The 13,169-nt window shown below is 40.5% G+C and overlaps 1 protein-coding gene across 5 annotated transcripts in view; it reads right to left on the reverse strand.

Annotated features, from left to right (window-relative positions):
- ZNF565 (zinc finger protein 565) overlaps positions 1 to 2,524 on the reverse strand; it is a 35,798-nt gene extending 33,274 nt beyond the window's left edge. Inside the window, exon 1 of one of the 5 annotated variants that reach the window (XM_072755115.1) lies at positions 2,335 to 2,524. The gene's annotated coding sequence lies outside the window, so the exon portion shown is untranslated. Of the gene's footprint in view, positions 1 to 2,068 lie in introns of all 5 variants that reach the window. The other 4 variants (XM_026010302.2, XM_026010300.2, XM_072755109.1 and 1 more) reach the window with 4 other exon arrangements.
- Positions 2,525 to 13,169: the final 10,645 nt, after the last annotated feature.

The following is a 13,169-nucleotide window of genomic DNA, read 5'->3' on the forward strand; positions in this document are numbered from 1 at the left end:
AAAAAGGACACTAAGGGACATCGATGAAATTTGAATAAAGTGTGAGACTGTTAGTAGTAGTGTATCAATATTAATCTCCTGGTTTTGATCACGTACTGTGATTATGTGAAATGGTAACATATGGGGAGGCAGGTTGAGTATATGGGAATTCTGGGGCATCTGGCTGGCTCAGTTGGTGGAGTGTGCAACTCTTGATTCTGGGTTTGTGGTTTTGCTGGGTGTGGAGATTACTTAAAAATAAAATCTAGGGATCCCTGGGTGGCGCAGTGGTTTGGCGCCTGCCTTTGGCCCAGGGTGCGATCCTGGAGACCCGGGATCGAATCCCACGTCGGGCTCCCGGTGCATGGAGCCTGCTTCTTCCTCTGCCTGTGTCTCTGCCTCTCTCTCAATGTCTCTCATGAATAAATAAATAAAACCTTTAAACAAATTTTTTAACTTTTCATTTTGAATTACTTTTAGACTTAAAATTCTTGCAAAAATAGAATTCTCATATACTTTTTTTAAGATTTTTTTTTTAAATAATTTTTTAAAATTTTTATTTATTTATGATAGTCACACAGAGAGAGAGAGGCAGAGACACAGGCAGAGGGAGAAGCAGGCTCCATGCAGGGAGCCTGTTGTGGGACTCCATCCCGGAACTCCAGGATCATGCCCTGGGCCGAAGGCAGGCGCTAAACCACTGAGCCACTCAGAGATCCCCCCCCAAATTTTTTTGATGAACACTAGGTGTGCAGGAAGCTGGGGCATATGGACCTTTTAGTTTACCTCCAGGGCTCTCAATAATTTACTCCAATGGCAAATACTGGAGACCAGGTCACTTTGGGTGAGGAGAAGTTAGGCAAGAAGTTTCAGGAAAAGAAAAGCACATCATGAAAAACAACGGTCTCAAGGAAAGAAGAAAAACTAAGGCATCTTGAACTTAGCTTCTGGATGTTCAATAACGATTCTTTCCTCTTCCTTTCAACATTTCTCTTGGAGAAGACTTTTTTTTAAAAAGGAACATTTTGACCTCCACACAGGAGACAGAAGTCAGTGAAGACTGTACTTCAAGTCCAATGCCGGTGTCACAGGTAAAGGTTGAGGCTATCACTGTCCAGGGCCCCAATCTATTCTAACTTCACAGGTTCTGCAAGGGTCAGTATACTGGAGTCACAGGTACCTCACACCAGCACACAAGGGTCTGTCACACAAACACAACCACACATCCACTCTTGATACGCACAAGGACACAATCAGACAATCACAGACACCTCCAGGTCCTTATACAGTCACAATCTCATACCCATTAAAAGACATACACAGTCACACAATCTCACACCCACTAAAAGACATACAGTCACACTATTCACCATCATGACGCACGAAGTCACTCTCATATAGTCATAGCCTTTCCAAACCAATACCCACAAATGTCTCACACAATCACAATCACATACCCACTTGGGGGACACACACAAGCACTGGCACTCTGGCCCACCCAATATCAAACAGTCATAACTGAACATTCACTCTAGAGACACAGTCACACTCACACAGGGAAAGAAAGACACGTTACACTTAAACACACAGCACCACCCACATCAACCGTTTCACAGACACACTCCAAGGGACACAAGAGGGATACACACCCACTGTCAGTACACAGTCACAGACACACAATACCACCCACGCTACAACATCGTGCAACCAAAACCATACGCTCACCTTGGAGACATGTAATCATAACCGCACAGACACCCACACCCGTCTCACAGTCACAACCACACTCACACTCTCAAGAACAAGGCGTACAGTCACCCATACAGAACAGGGACACAAAGAGTTACCACCTCACAATAGTACGGACCCCACATCCCAACACACAGTATCACACATGGTTACACAAACAACCAGACTTGCACCCTGGAGACCGGCGGCCACAACCGTACACTCACAGTCACCCACACCTAGTCATGCAACCACAAAGACTCATTCACAATCCGGAATCCTCAGCCCGCTCCCGCCAGCGCTCACAGACCAGAGGCTCTGGACACGCCCCGTCCCCGCCCCGGACTCCCAGACCCCTCACCTTCTGCCTCCCCTTGGTCGCGTCCGGGTCCCTGTGGAGCTAACGATCTCGCCACGACGTCAAGAAAGACGTAACGTCGGGCCACTGTGGACTCTGGGAAACGTAGTCCAGAGCCAGACCAGACATATTTAAGATGGCGGACTCGTACCTCAAAGCCTGAGTTTGGCCGTTTGACACTGCGGCCGGGGGAGCTTCAAAGACGGAGTCCCTGCTCCAAACCTCCCACCAGGCTTGAGCTGATTTTCTTCTAGAGCAAGACAACTCACCCTGAGAGCCCCATAATCACAGGAAGAGGCAGCCAAGTTCGTGTGGGACAGAGTGCTGACCAGCAAAGCCTTAAGGGAAATGTAGTTCAAGGCCGGAAAAACGGCGTAGCTGTGACAGAAGGTAATCAAATACTAGCCTGGGCCTGGCCACGGTGACCGTGCGGGCCGCGTCGCGGAGACTTCTGGGAGTGCTTACTCGCCCTCGGAGTGCGCAGGCGCAGCGCGCCGAGTGGACATTTTGGTCTTTGTCCGCGGGTCAGTCCGGCCCCTGGGTCCACGTGGCGCGAAAGTAGGAGGTGGGATGTGGGCGTCTTGGGCCGTTCGGGTCGGGGAGGTTGAAGGGGAGGATTCTGGATTTGTTGGGGCGCGGCGCGGGGGATGAGGAGTGGGTTTAAGAGCTTCTGGCCTACATGTGGGGTGGGGGTGGGGGTTTCTGAGGCGGGTTCGAGCGTGTGTGACCCTGAGTTTGTCCGTAAGTTTGACTGGATGTTGGGATTATTGAGTGAGAAACTGTGGGTGCAGGATTGTAAATGGTTGCATTTGAGAGGGAGATGTAGGAGACCAGCATTGAGGCGGTAATGTCTATGCCGCACTTCCCTTGTCGAAAGTGCTGATAATAACGGTGCCATCTTCGTGGAGTATTTTTTATTTGAATACTCGGAGGAGGGGGGGAAAGGCTAAGAAATAATTTAAAAGTGAATTTTTATATAAAAACGCGTTTACTTTTAATTGGAGTAGAATGCAGATTACCGTGGTTTCTTTTTTTAAGCAAGCAAAGAATATTTCAAAGGCACTTTTTGTTGGCGGGGGAGCTTCACACGATCTCAAATCTCCTGCTCTTCAGGGTATTTTAATAGGGCTGCTGTTAAGTCCTAGATTAAATATCGACGTTGTACTTCGAGTAGCAGCGTCATATAGCACAGAAAGTCCAGGATTAGAGCCAACGGTTTGAAGTTCTAGGTTAGGCACGGTTTTCCTCATTCTTTGAAGAAAATTTAGTTGTTGCAATGTTTATCTATTAGTCTGACCTAGATTCTAGGTGTCCAGACGCCTAAATGAATTGACGTGTTCCCAGACTGAAGGGATTTTGTGAAGTAATAAAGACCATTAACTGCTGTCTGCAAAGATGCTTTTTCTAAGAAATCCTTAACAGTTATCCTTAACAGAGCTTTAAATAATAAGAGTTAAAGTAATTGGGTACTAATTTAATATCTACAAATCAACAGTCTTCAAATAGCCAGTTGGAAAACCTAATAGAAGAAAACTATTTACAATAGCAATAAAAAATTGAGAAATAATATGCAAAACTATTAGAAAAGAACTTTAAAAAGTGCTGAGAGGCATAACGAGATATTATTCAAATAGATACACCACGTTTTTCAATAGGAAGACGGCATAAAGAAGCATGTGCTGATTTAAGTAAAGTTATTAATTCAATATGATACTAATAAAAGGATCTACAGTTTTTTGGGGGGAGCGGGGGAACTAGATAAGCTGATTCTGCAATTCATATGGAAAAATAAACTAGAATAGCCAGTAAAACTCTGAAGAAGAAAAAAGCAGTTGGGGTGTGGAGAGGTGGGAGCCCAGCGCTAATATATATATATATTTTTTTTTTTTTTTAATTTCAATTCCAGCGTAGTTAACATACAATGTTACATATTTCAGGTGTACCATATAGTGATTTAGCAATTTATATATTATTCAGTGCTCATCAAGATAAGTGCTCTTAATCCCTTTCAGTTGTTTCACCCATCCCCCCACCCACCCACCTCCCCTCTGGTAACCATCTGTTTATTCGCTATAGTTAAGCATCTGTTTTTTGATTTGTCTCTTTTTTCCTTTGTTCGTTTGTTATTTTTTCCTAAATTCCACACGCGTGAAATCATATGGTATTTGTCTTTCTCTGACTGACTTATTTCGCTTAGCATTATATTCTCTCTCTCCATCCATTTACTGGTAATGTATTTTAAAATATAAATCCTCAGAAATTGAAATCATATTGATGTTAGCACCAAGCAGGCTGGTGAAAGGAAATTTGGCAACATCTATAATTACAAATCTATTTTCTGTTTGGCATGGCTGTTTCCCATCTGGAAATTAATCCTACAAATGTACCTGCGTTTGCATGAAATGATACAGATAAGAGGTTGCTGATTGCATCAGTGTTTGGCATAGGAAAAGATTAGCCATCACTAGGAGATTGGTTTGATAAAATTAGGTCCATCTATACAACAAAATAAGGAGGTGTACAAAAGAATGAGGAGGAAGCTTTTTGTATACTGACACTGAAATAACTCTAGAATGTATTGTTCTATGAAAAAAACAAGATGCCAGAAATGTATGTTATGCTTCATTTGAAGTAAGAAGGGGCAGAAATAAAAATGTATGTTTGTATTTGTTTCGCTTAGAAAACTCAAAAGATAGTCAAGAAACTATTAAAAGTGGCTATCTCTTTTGGTGTAATGGTACTGTATAGGTAGAGCAAAGGCAAATACATTTTTTTCCTTTTTTTTTGGTAAAGATTTTTATAATTTGAGAGGGGTGGGTTCGAGGGGGGGTGGTTCAGGGAGAAGCAGACTACCAACTAAGTGTGTGCACATGGGGGCTTGATCCCAGGACCCTGGGATCAGGACCTGAGCCAGAGGCAGGCAGACGCTTAATGGCCTGAGCCACCCAGGTGCCCTGGCAAATACTTTTTATATTGTTTTTCTAAGTATATGAATTTAGTATTTAAAAGTTAAGGTTTTTTTCTCATCTGCAGAAAATAATAGTATCTGATTCATGAGGTGGTTGGGTTGTGCGGATGGAGTTCTGAGTACTAAAGGATAGTGCCTGCTATGTAATAAGAACTTGATAAGTTTTGAATAGCAGTATTATTACTATCTGCAAAATAATAGTTCCTTAGAAACAGTACAGCCATTTGTACTGTTTCTGGTAGAAATCTCTTTCTTTCTTTCTTTCTTTCTTTCTTTCTTTCTTTCTTTCTTTCTTTATTCATGAGAGAGAGAGGCGCAGAGGGAGAAGCAGGCTCCCCACAAGGAGCCCAATGGGGGATTTGATCCCCAATCCGAGATCACGCCCTGAGCCAAAGGCGAACGCTCAACTGCTGAGCCACCCAGGGGTCCCATCTGGTAGAAATTTCGAAAGATTCAGATATATATAGATGTTCTTTTTTTTTTTTTTTTTTTTTTTTTTTTTTTTACCATATTTAAACTTTTTTTGTTTCCTTTTATAACTGGAATGAGGAAGTTCGATTTCTGTGTTCAAGTTACATTCATCTTTAGAAACCATCATTATCTTTTTTTTCTTAAAGATTTCAAAATTGGGCAGCCCCTGTGGCGCAGCGGTTTAGCGCCGCCTGCAGCCTGGAGTGTGATCTTGGAGGCCCGGGATCGAGTCCCAGGTTGGGCTCCCTGCATGGAGCCTGCTTCTTCCCTCTGCCTGTGTCTCTGCCTCTCTCTCTGTCTGTGTCTCTATGAATAAATAAATAAAAATCTTAAAAAAAGATTTAAAGATGTTCAAAATTTATTCATGAGAGACACACAGAAGCAGAGACATAGGCAGATGGAGAAGCAGGTTCCATGCTGGGAGCCTGGTGCAGGACTTGATCCCGGGACTCCAGGATCATGCCCTGGGCCAAAGGCAGGCACTAAACCGCTGAGCCACCCCCCCACCCCCGCTTTTTTTTTTTTTTTTAGTTTTTATTTATTTATTTATTCATGAGAGCCACAGAGACTGAGGGAGAAGCAGGCCCCCTGTGGAGAGCCTGATGCAGGACTCTGTCCCAGGACCCCAGGATCACAACCTGAGCCAAAGGCAGACCTTCAGCCACTGAGCCACCCTAGAGTCCCTGGAAACCCATTATCTTTTTCATGAGAATGTTCTTTGATTTCGGTGGTGGTTACTTTCTCATGGTTCTAATTCAGAACCTCTGATGATGTTTTTTAAGAATCCCAGTTGTGACTTACTTTTGGCCAGAATAAAGCAGAGATGATCTTCAAATGTGTAACATCAGAAGAGGTATATGATATGACTGATCCATCATTAGTGATTATATTTTTCCCTTTTTGACCAAAATGTAATCTGTATGGATTTACTTTGTATCATATGAATGAATATTCACTCCCCATTGATTTAATGGGTGGATTTTTTTTTTTAAGATTTTATTTATTCATGAGAGAGAGAGAGAGAGAGAGAGGCAGAGACACAGGCAGAGGGAGAAGCAGGCTCCATGCAGGGAGCCTGATGGGGACTCCATCCCCGGTCTCCAGGATCAGGCCCTGGGCTGAAGGCGGTGCTAAACTGCTGAGCCCCCACCCCTCCCACCCCCCATGGTTGTTCTTTTTCATATTTTTCTGACTTGTAAGCATCATTATAAAGTTGAGTTCTAGCAACTATAACTAGTTTCCTTTCTGATACTCCTATTACCACAATTTTAGCTGTGGACATTCCTCCAAACTGACTCCTGGTTCATTTTGACTTGCTGCCATTTAATTTGAAAATGTTCTTGCACTCCAGGCCCACCTTGTGCCTTCCCTCTTGGAATTGGCCATTTCTCCCAAGGAGCTCTCATTCCTTTTATTGGAGAATGGTAGTAGAGCCCAAGATCTGGGTGCTGATGTTCTCGTTGCTGCATTGTTTCATGGCATCTTAGTGATAGAGCAAGAAAATCTATTTTTAAAAATCACTAGTTCATGTATATTTATTTATTTTTAGTTCATGTATTTTTAAATCAATTCAAATTTTAATGATATTTTTACCTAATAATTAGCTCCTAATTATATCTTATAGTAAAAATTTTGAAACATATTAACATGTGCTTATTTTCTTTGTTTTATCTTTCAATATAAGGAAAATGGTTTCAAAATAACATTACTGGTATTAGTAGTAACTATGTACATACTTTGTCACATGAAAAATTTCTTTGTAGCTATTTTGTCCCTAGGATTCATCCCACTAAAGATGTATAGTCAATTCATTGTCTTTGTCAGAGTCTTTTGAAATAAATCCATTCTTTTTTTTTTTTTTAAGATTTATTTATTTATTTATTAGAGAGAGAGAGAGAGAGAGGGGCAGAGACACTGGCAGAGGGAGAAGCAGGCTCCATGCCGGGAGCCCGACACAGGACTCAATCCCAGGACTCCAGGATTGCACCCTGGGCCAAAGGCAGGCGCTAAACCACTGAGCCACCCAGGGATCCCAATAAATCCATTCTTTGAGGAACTTTGTTAATTCAAGTTAATGTATAGTTGGGTTCATTTGTTTCGTTTTTTTCAAGTTCAGGACTGCTTTTTAAAAAGTGAATTTGATTATTTAAAAAGTTAACTAATTGGGGCACCTGGCTGGCTTAGTTGGTAGAGCATGTTGGTCTTGATCTCAGGGTTGAGTTCAGGCCCCTCATTGAGTGTAGAGATTGCTTAAAAAAAAAAATTAAAAATCTTAAAGAAATGCAAAGCTATAAATTAAAAATTACATCTCACAGAGATAACTCCTCTCATTCTGCTTCCCTCCCCATCACATTCATCTTTATCCCAGTGAAATATAGTTTCTTGTTTGTTTCTTGTTTATCCTTCAAGTGGATTTTTTTTGTTAAGCCACTAGTTCCCTTCTACCCACACCCTTTTTTCATAAAAAGTAGTCTACTATATTCATCTAACTCCTCAATTTATTCACTTAACCATATATCCTGGAGGTCTCCTTGTTGTTGTTTTTTCTTTTTAACTGCTGTATAAATAAAACATTGTGTGTGTTTACCATAGTTGATTCAGTTGGACATTTGAATTGTTTTCAGTCTTTTGCTATTACTAACAGCAATAATGAGTAATTTCTTACCTGTGTCATTTTGTACTCCTGTAGGACTATCTCTAAAGTAGATTGCTATAAGTAGAATTGCCCATATAGCTAGGTACTTAAACTCTACTAGCAATGTACAAAAGCACCTTTTCTCCTAGAACCTTACCATTAGAGTGTAGTGTTAATTATATTTTGCCAAAGGCATAAATGAAAATTGGTATCTCAGTGTAGGCCTTATTTACATTTCTTCTGAGGGAAGTTAATTATCTTCCATATGTTTAAAGGCTTCATGTATTTATTAAGGAACTATCCATATCCTTTTCCTCGTTTTTCTTTGGGGCCCCATTTTCTTCTAGGACCTGTACATTAGAAATGTTAGTCCTATGTGAAATGAGTTGCAATTTTTTCAAATTTATGTATTTATTTTTTAAAGATTTTATTTATTTATTCATGAGAGACAGACAGAGAGGCAGAGACACAGGCAAAGGGAGAAGCAGGCTCCATGCAGGGAGCCTGTCCTGGGACCCGATCCGGGGTCTCCAGGATCACACCCTGGGCAGAAGGCGGCGCTAAACCGCTGAGCCCCCAGGCTGCCCTAAAATTCCATTTTGATCATATAATAAATTCTTACATGTATTTGGTCTGTTTCTGGAATTTATAGTCTCATCCATCTTCTAGTCTGTATTTATGTACCAGTATTTATCTTTTTATTATTGAAGCTCTATAATTTTGATGTAGCTAGTCTCTTCTTATTGCTTATTCTTTTCAGAATTTCCTAGCTATTCTTTTTTTTCTCTTTTTTCCCTTTTAAGATTTTATTTATTTGAGAAAGAGTGTGCTTATGTGTGCTCCTGGGGGAGAGGGGATCTCAAGCAGACTCCCTGCTGAGCCAAAATCAATCAGACGCTCAAATGACTGAGCCACCCAGACCCCCCTTGCTTATTTAATTTTCTTTGTAACCTTTAGAATTAACTTGTCTAGTTCTAGGGAAGAATAGCTTATTTTTATTGGTATTGCATTAAATTTATAAAATAACTTAGGAGAAAGGGACGTTAGATTTTTATGATGTTAAATATTGTCCATGTACATAAGTATTTTATTTTATTTTTAAATTTTTTTTTAAATTTTTATTTATTTATGATAGTCACAGAGAGATAGAGAGAGAAGCAGGCTCCATGCACCGGGAGCCCGACGTGGGATTCGATCCCGGGTCTCCAGGATCGCGCCCTGGGCCAAAGGCAGGCACCAAACCGCTGCGCCACCCAGGGATCCCTACATAAGTATTTTATATGTTCCAGTTTCCTTTTGAGTACTTTGGAGTCTTTTTTTTTTTTTTTTTTAAGATTTTATTTATTCATGAGAGACACAGGGAGAGACAGAGACACAGGTGGAGGGAGAAGCAGGCTCCATACAGGGAGCCCGATGTGGGACTCGATCCCGGGACTCCGGAATCATGCTCTGGGCCAAAGGCCGATGCTCAACTGCTGAGCCACCCAGGTGCCCCATAATATTGCAGTCTTAAAAAAGTTTTTTTTCAGCACAAAATAAGATGTCCATTCTTTTTTTTTTTTCTTAAAAACTATTTTTTTTTTGTAATTTCAAATTTTTAAATTCCAGTTAGTTACTATATAGTGGAATACTAATTTCAGAAGTAGAATTTAGTGATTCATCACTTATATATATAGCACTCCATGCTCATTACAGTGCATGCCCTCCTTAATACCCATCAGTCATTTAACCCATCGCCCCACCTGGCTTCCCTCCAGCAACCTCAGTTCTCTGTAGTTGAGTCTGTTTTGATCCTTGTGTTCTTTTATGGCTTTGCTTGCTTCTTAAAGTTGTAAAAATTATAAAAATTCATTTTGTTTTTGTTTAATTGCTTTGTGGCAGTTTTTTCTTTCTTTTTTTTTTTTTTTTTATGATAGTCACAGAGAGAGAGAGAGAGAGGCAGAGACACAGGCGGAGGAAGAAGCAGGCTCCATGCACCGGGAGCCCGATGTGGGATTCGATCCGGGGTTTCCAGGATCGCGCCCTGGGCCAAAGGCAGGCGCCAAACCGCTGCGCCACCCAGGGATCCCCTGTGGCAGTTTTTTCATATGTGTTTACTCAGCTGTTGAAAAATCATGCTGTTCACTTTCACTTTTTTAAAGATTTAATTTATTTATTAGAGACAGAGAGGCAGAGACACAGGCAGGGGAGAAGCAGGCTCCATGTAGGGAGCTCGTCGCGGAACTCGAACCTGGGTCTCCATGATCACACCCTGGGCTGAAGGCGGCGCTAAACCTCTAAGCCACTGGGGCTGCCCTACTGGGTTTTTTTGTTTGTTTGTTTGTTTGCTTTTTAGTATTTTTGTATAGACACAGACAAATTATTTTGTTTATTCATGTTTGTATGAGAGATTTTCTGAGACCATTACCAGGAAAAAGGAAGCATCATAGTATCCTGTGTTTCAGAGCTCATGTGCCTCTTCTAGCGTTTAAAGCAATGGAGTTCCTCACCTCCTCTGGCTTACTGACCCTAGCCTGTTTGAAGCCAACTTCTATCTCTATCTCCCTGTTTCCCATAATTCTTCATAGTACTTGCCTTCCAGGATGATACATTTACTTTCAGAAGTTGCTAAATCTGGGGACCCCCTATTCCTAAGTACTTTTAAAGCCTACTCCTGCTTTCCCTGCAGTCCTTTTCTGTTTAATCTAGGTCTTGCTTTTATTAGTTCCCTCAGGGTGAGGCTTGCTCATTTAGTAAAGAAATATTAGCTGCAGATTTCTGAGCTTTTTAAGTTCTTGGAATCCCTCAAAGCATTCCCAGTTTTTCCTAGGCTTTTTACAACTCACTGTTTAGGCTTCTTCTTTGGGTCTGCTTTTGGTACATGGAATTTGGGAGGAGTTTTTGTTTTGGGGGTTTTTTGGGGTGGGGTGGGGGAGAGTTTTTGTTTTTTTGTGGGATTCAATCCCAGGACCCCAGGATCACGCCCTGAGCCACTCAACCACTCAGCCACTGAGCCACCCAGGCATCCCTGGAGGAGTTTTTTGGTTCCTAGTTTTGTTGTTCATTTTTATTTTATTTTATTTTATTTTATTTTATTTTATTTTATTTTATTTTATATTTTATTTATTATTTTATTTTATTTATTTTATTTATTTATTTTATTTATTTATTTTTTATTTTATTTTATTTATTTTATTTTATTTATTTTATTTTATTTTATATTTTTTTATTTTATTTATTTTATTTTATTTTATTTTATTTTATTATTTTTTATTATTTTTATTATTTTTATTTTTTATTTTATTTTTATTTATTTTATTTTTATTATTTTATTTTATTTTATTTTATATTTTATTTATTTTATTTATTTTATTTTATTATTTTTTTTATGATAGTCACAGAGAGAGAGAAAGGCAGAGACATAGGCAGAGGGAGAAGCAGGCTCCATGCACTGGGAGCCCGACGTGGGATTCGATCCCGGGTCTCCAGGATCACGCCCTGGGCCAAAGGCAGGCGCCAAACCGCTGCGCCACCCAGGGATCCCTGTTGTTCATTATTAGACTCAGTTGCAACAGTTCTCAAGTTCTTCCTTGAAGAAGTTCTTGAACTTGTAACTCAAGTTCTTACTGTCATTCTGAGAATAAACATTTGCTAATAATTTCTGAGATCTGTTATTTCAAAGATTCCTTAGCATTTTGTAGTCTTCCTTGCTGTACCTACCATACTGTTTTGGTTCCTGTACCATATCTGCTATTTTGGGTATTTGGGGCTACACTTAATATAATTTAGAGTGAACATATTCTCTACTGGTTTTGCAAAAGATAACAGAATGTGGATTGGCTGCCCACCACCCCCATTATTCTTGATATTCTCTGTAGTTTGCATAAGTACTTGAAAGATCAAAACTAAGCAGCCACCATGCTTCTTTGAAACCTTTCCTTGCCTCTGACTGTTGGGTGTTCCTAGGATTCTGCCCTTGACTCTCGTTTTCATGTCCTGTGTATATTCTCTAAGTAGTCATAGCCACATTCCACCTATGTCTTCAGCAGCACTGATATTCTCACAGCTGATAAATTCCCATTTCCTTCCTTGGCCTATTCTGAGCTCCTTATATGTATGTGCAGTTGCCTAATGGGTATGCCTGTCTGCATGTTGCTTGCAAACCTAACACTTTGGGGTGCCTGGGTGGCTCAGTCTGTTAAGCATCTGCCTTCCGCTCAGGTCATGATTGGAGTCCTGGGATTGAGTCCTGCATTGGGCTGCCTGCTCAGTGGGGAGTCTGCTTCTCCCTCTGCCTCTACCCCTGCTTGTGCTTTCTCTCTCTCTCTCTCTTTTTTTTTTTTTTGTTTTTTAATTTTTAAATTTCTTTATTCATGAGAGACACAGACTGAGAGAGAGTGGCAGAGAAACAGGCAGAGGGAGAAGCAGGCTTCTCTCGGGGAGCCCAACGCAAGACTTAATCCTGGATCCCGGGATGACGACCTGAGCCGAAGGCAGGCGCCCAACTACTGAGCCACCCAGGCAGGCGTCCCTCTCTTTCTCCAATTAATAAAATATTTTTTAAAAAATCATTTTGAAACTTGATACTCCAGAATATCAAACTTGATATCCTTTTCCCTGCAGATTTTCTTCAGCCAACTCACCCTCTCCTATTTCTTCTCTGTGTACATTACTGTCTAAATTATGTTCTAAGCCTTCCATTTCTGCCACACCCCAGTGCAAAAATTGGTGACCAAGCTTTTTCAACATGCATAGTAGATAGTGTATATGTATATAAGTAGTAACTCAAGTTTTTAGTATTTTACTTTTTTTAATAGGATTTCAACTTTATAGAAAAGTTGGATTAGTTCAGAAAGTCCTATATGTCTTTTACCCAAATTTACCATTTACATTTTGTTTTTTTGCTTTATTTTTCCTTCTCTGTCCAAATATTGGTGTGTATAATTTTTTTGAACCATTTGAGACTAAGTTGCATACATGCTTCCTTTATAAGTATTTCAGCGTGAATTTTCTAAGAACAAGGACATTGTTTTTCATAACCATAGTACAGT

Source organism: Vulpes vulpes, chromosome 1, assembly GCF_048418805.1.
Source record: "Vulpes vulpes isolate BD-2025 chromosome 1, VulVul3, whole genome shotgun sequence".
Taxonomy (NCBI): domain Eukaryota; kingdom Metazoa; phylum Chordata; class Mammalia; order Carnivora; family Canidae; genus Vulpes; species Vulpes vulpes.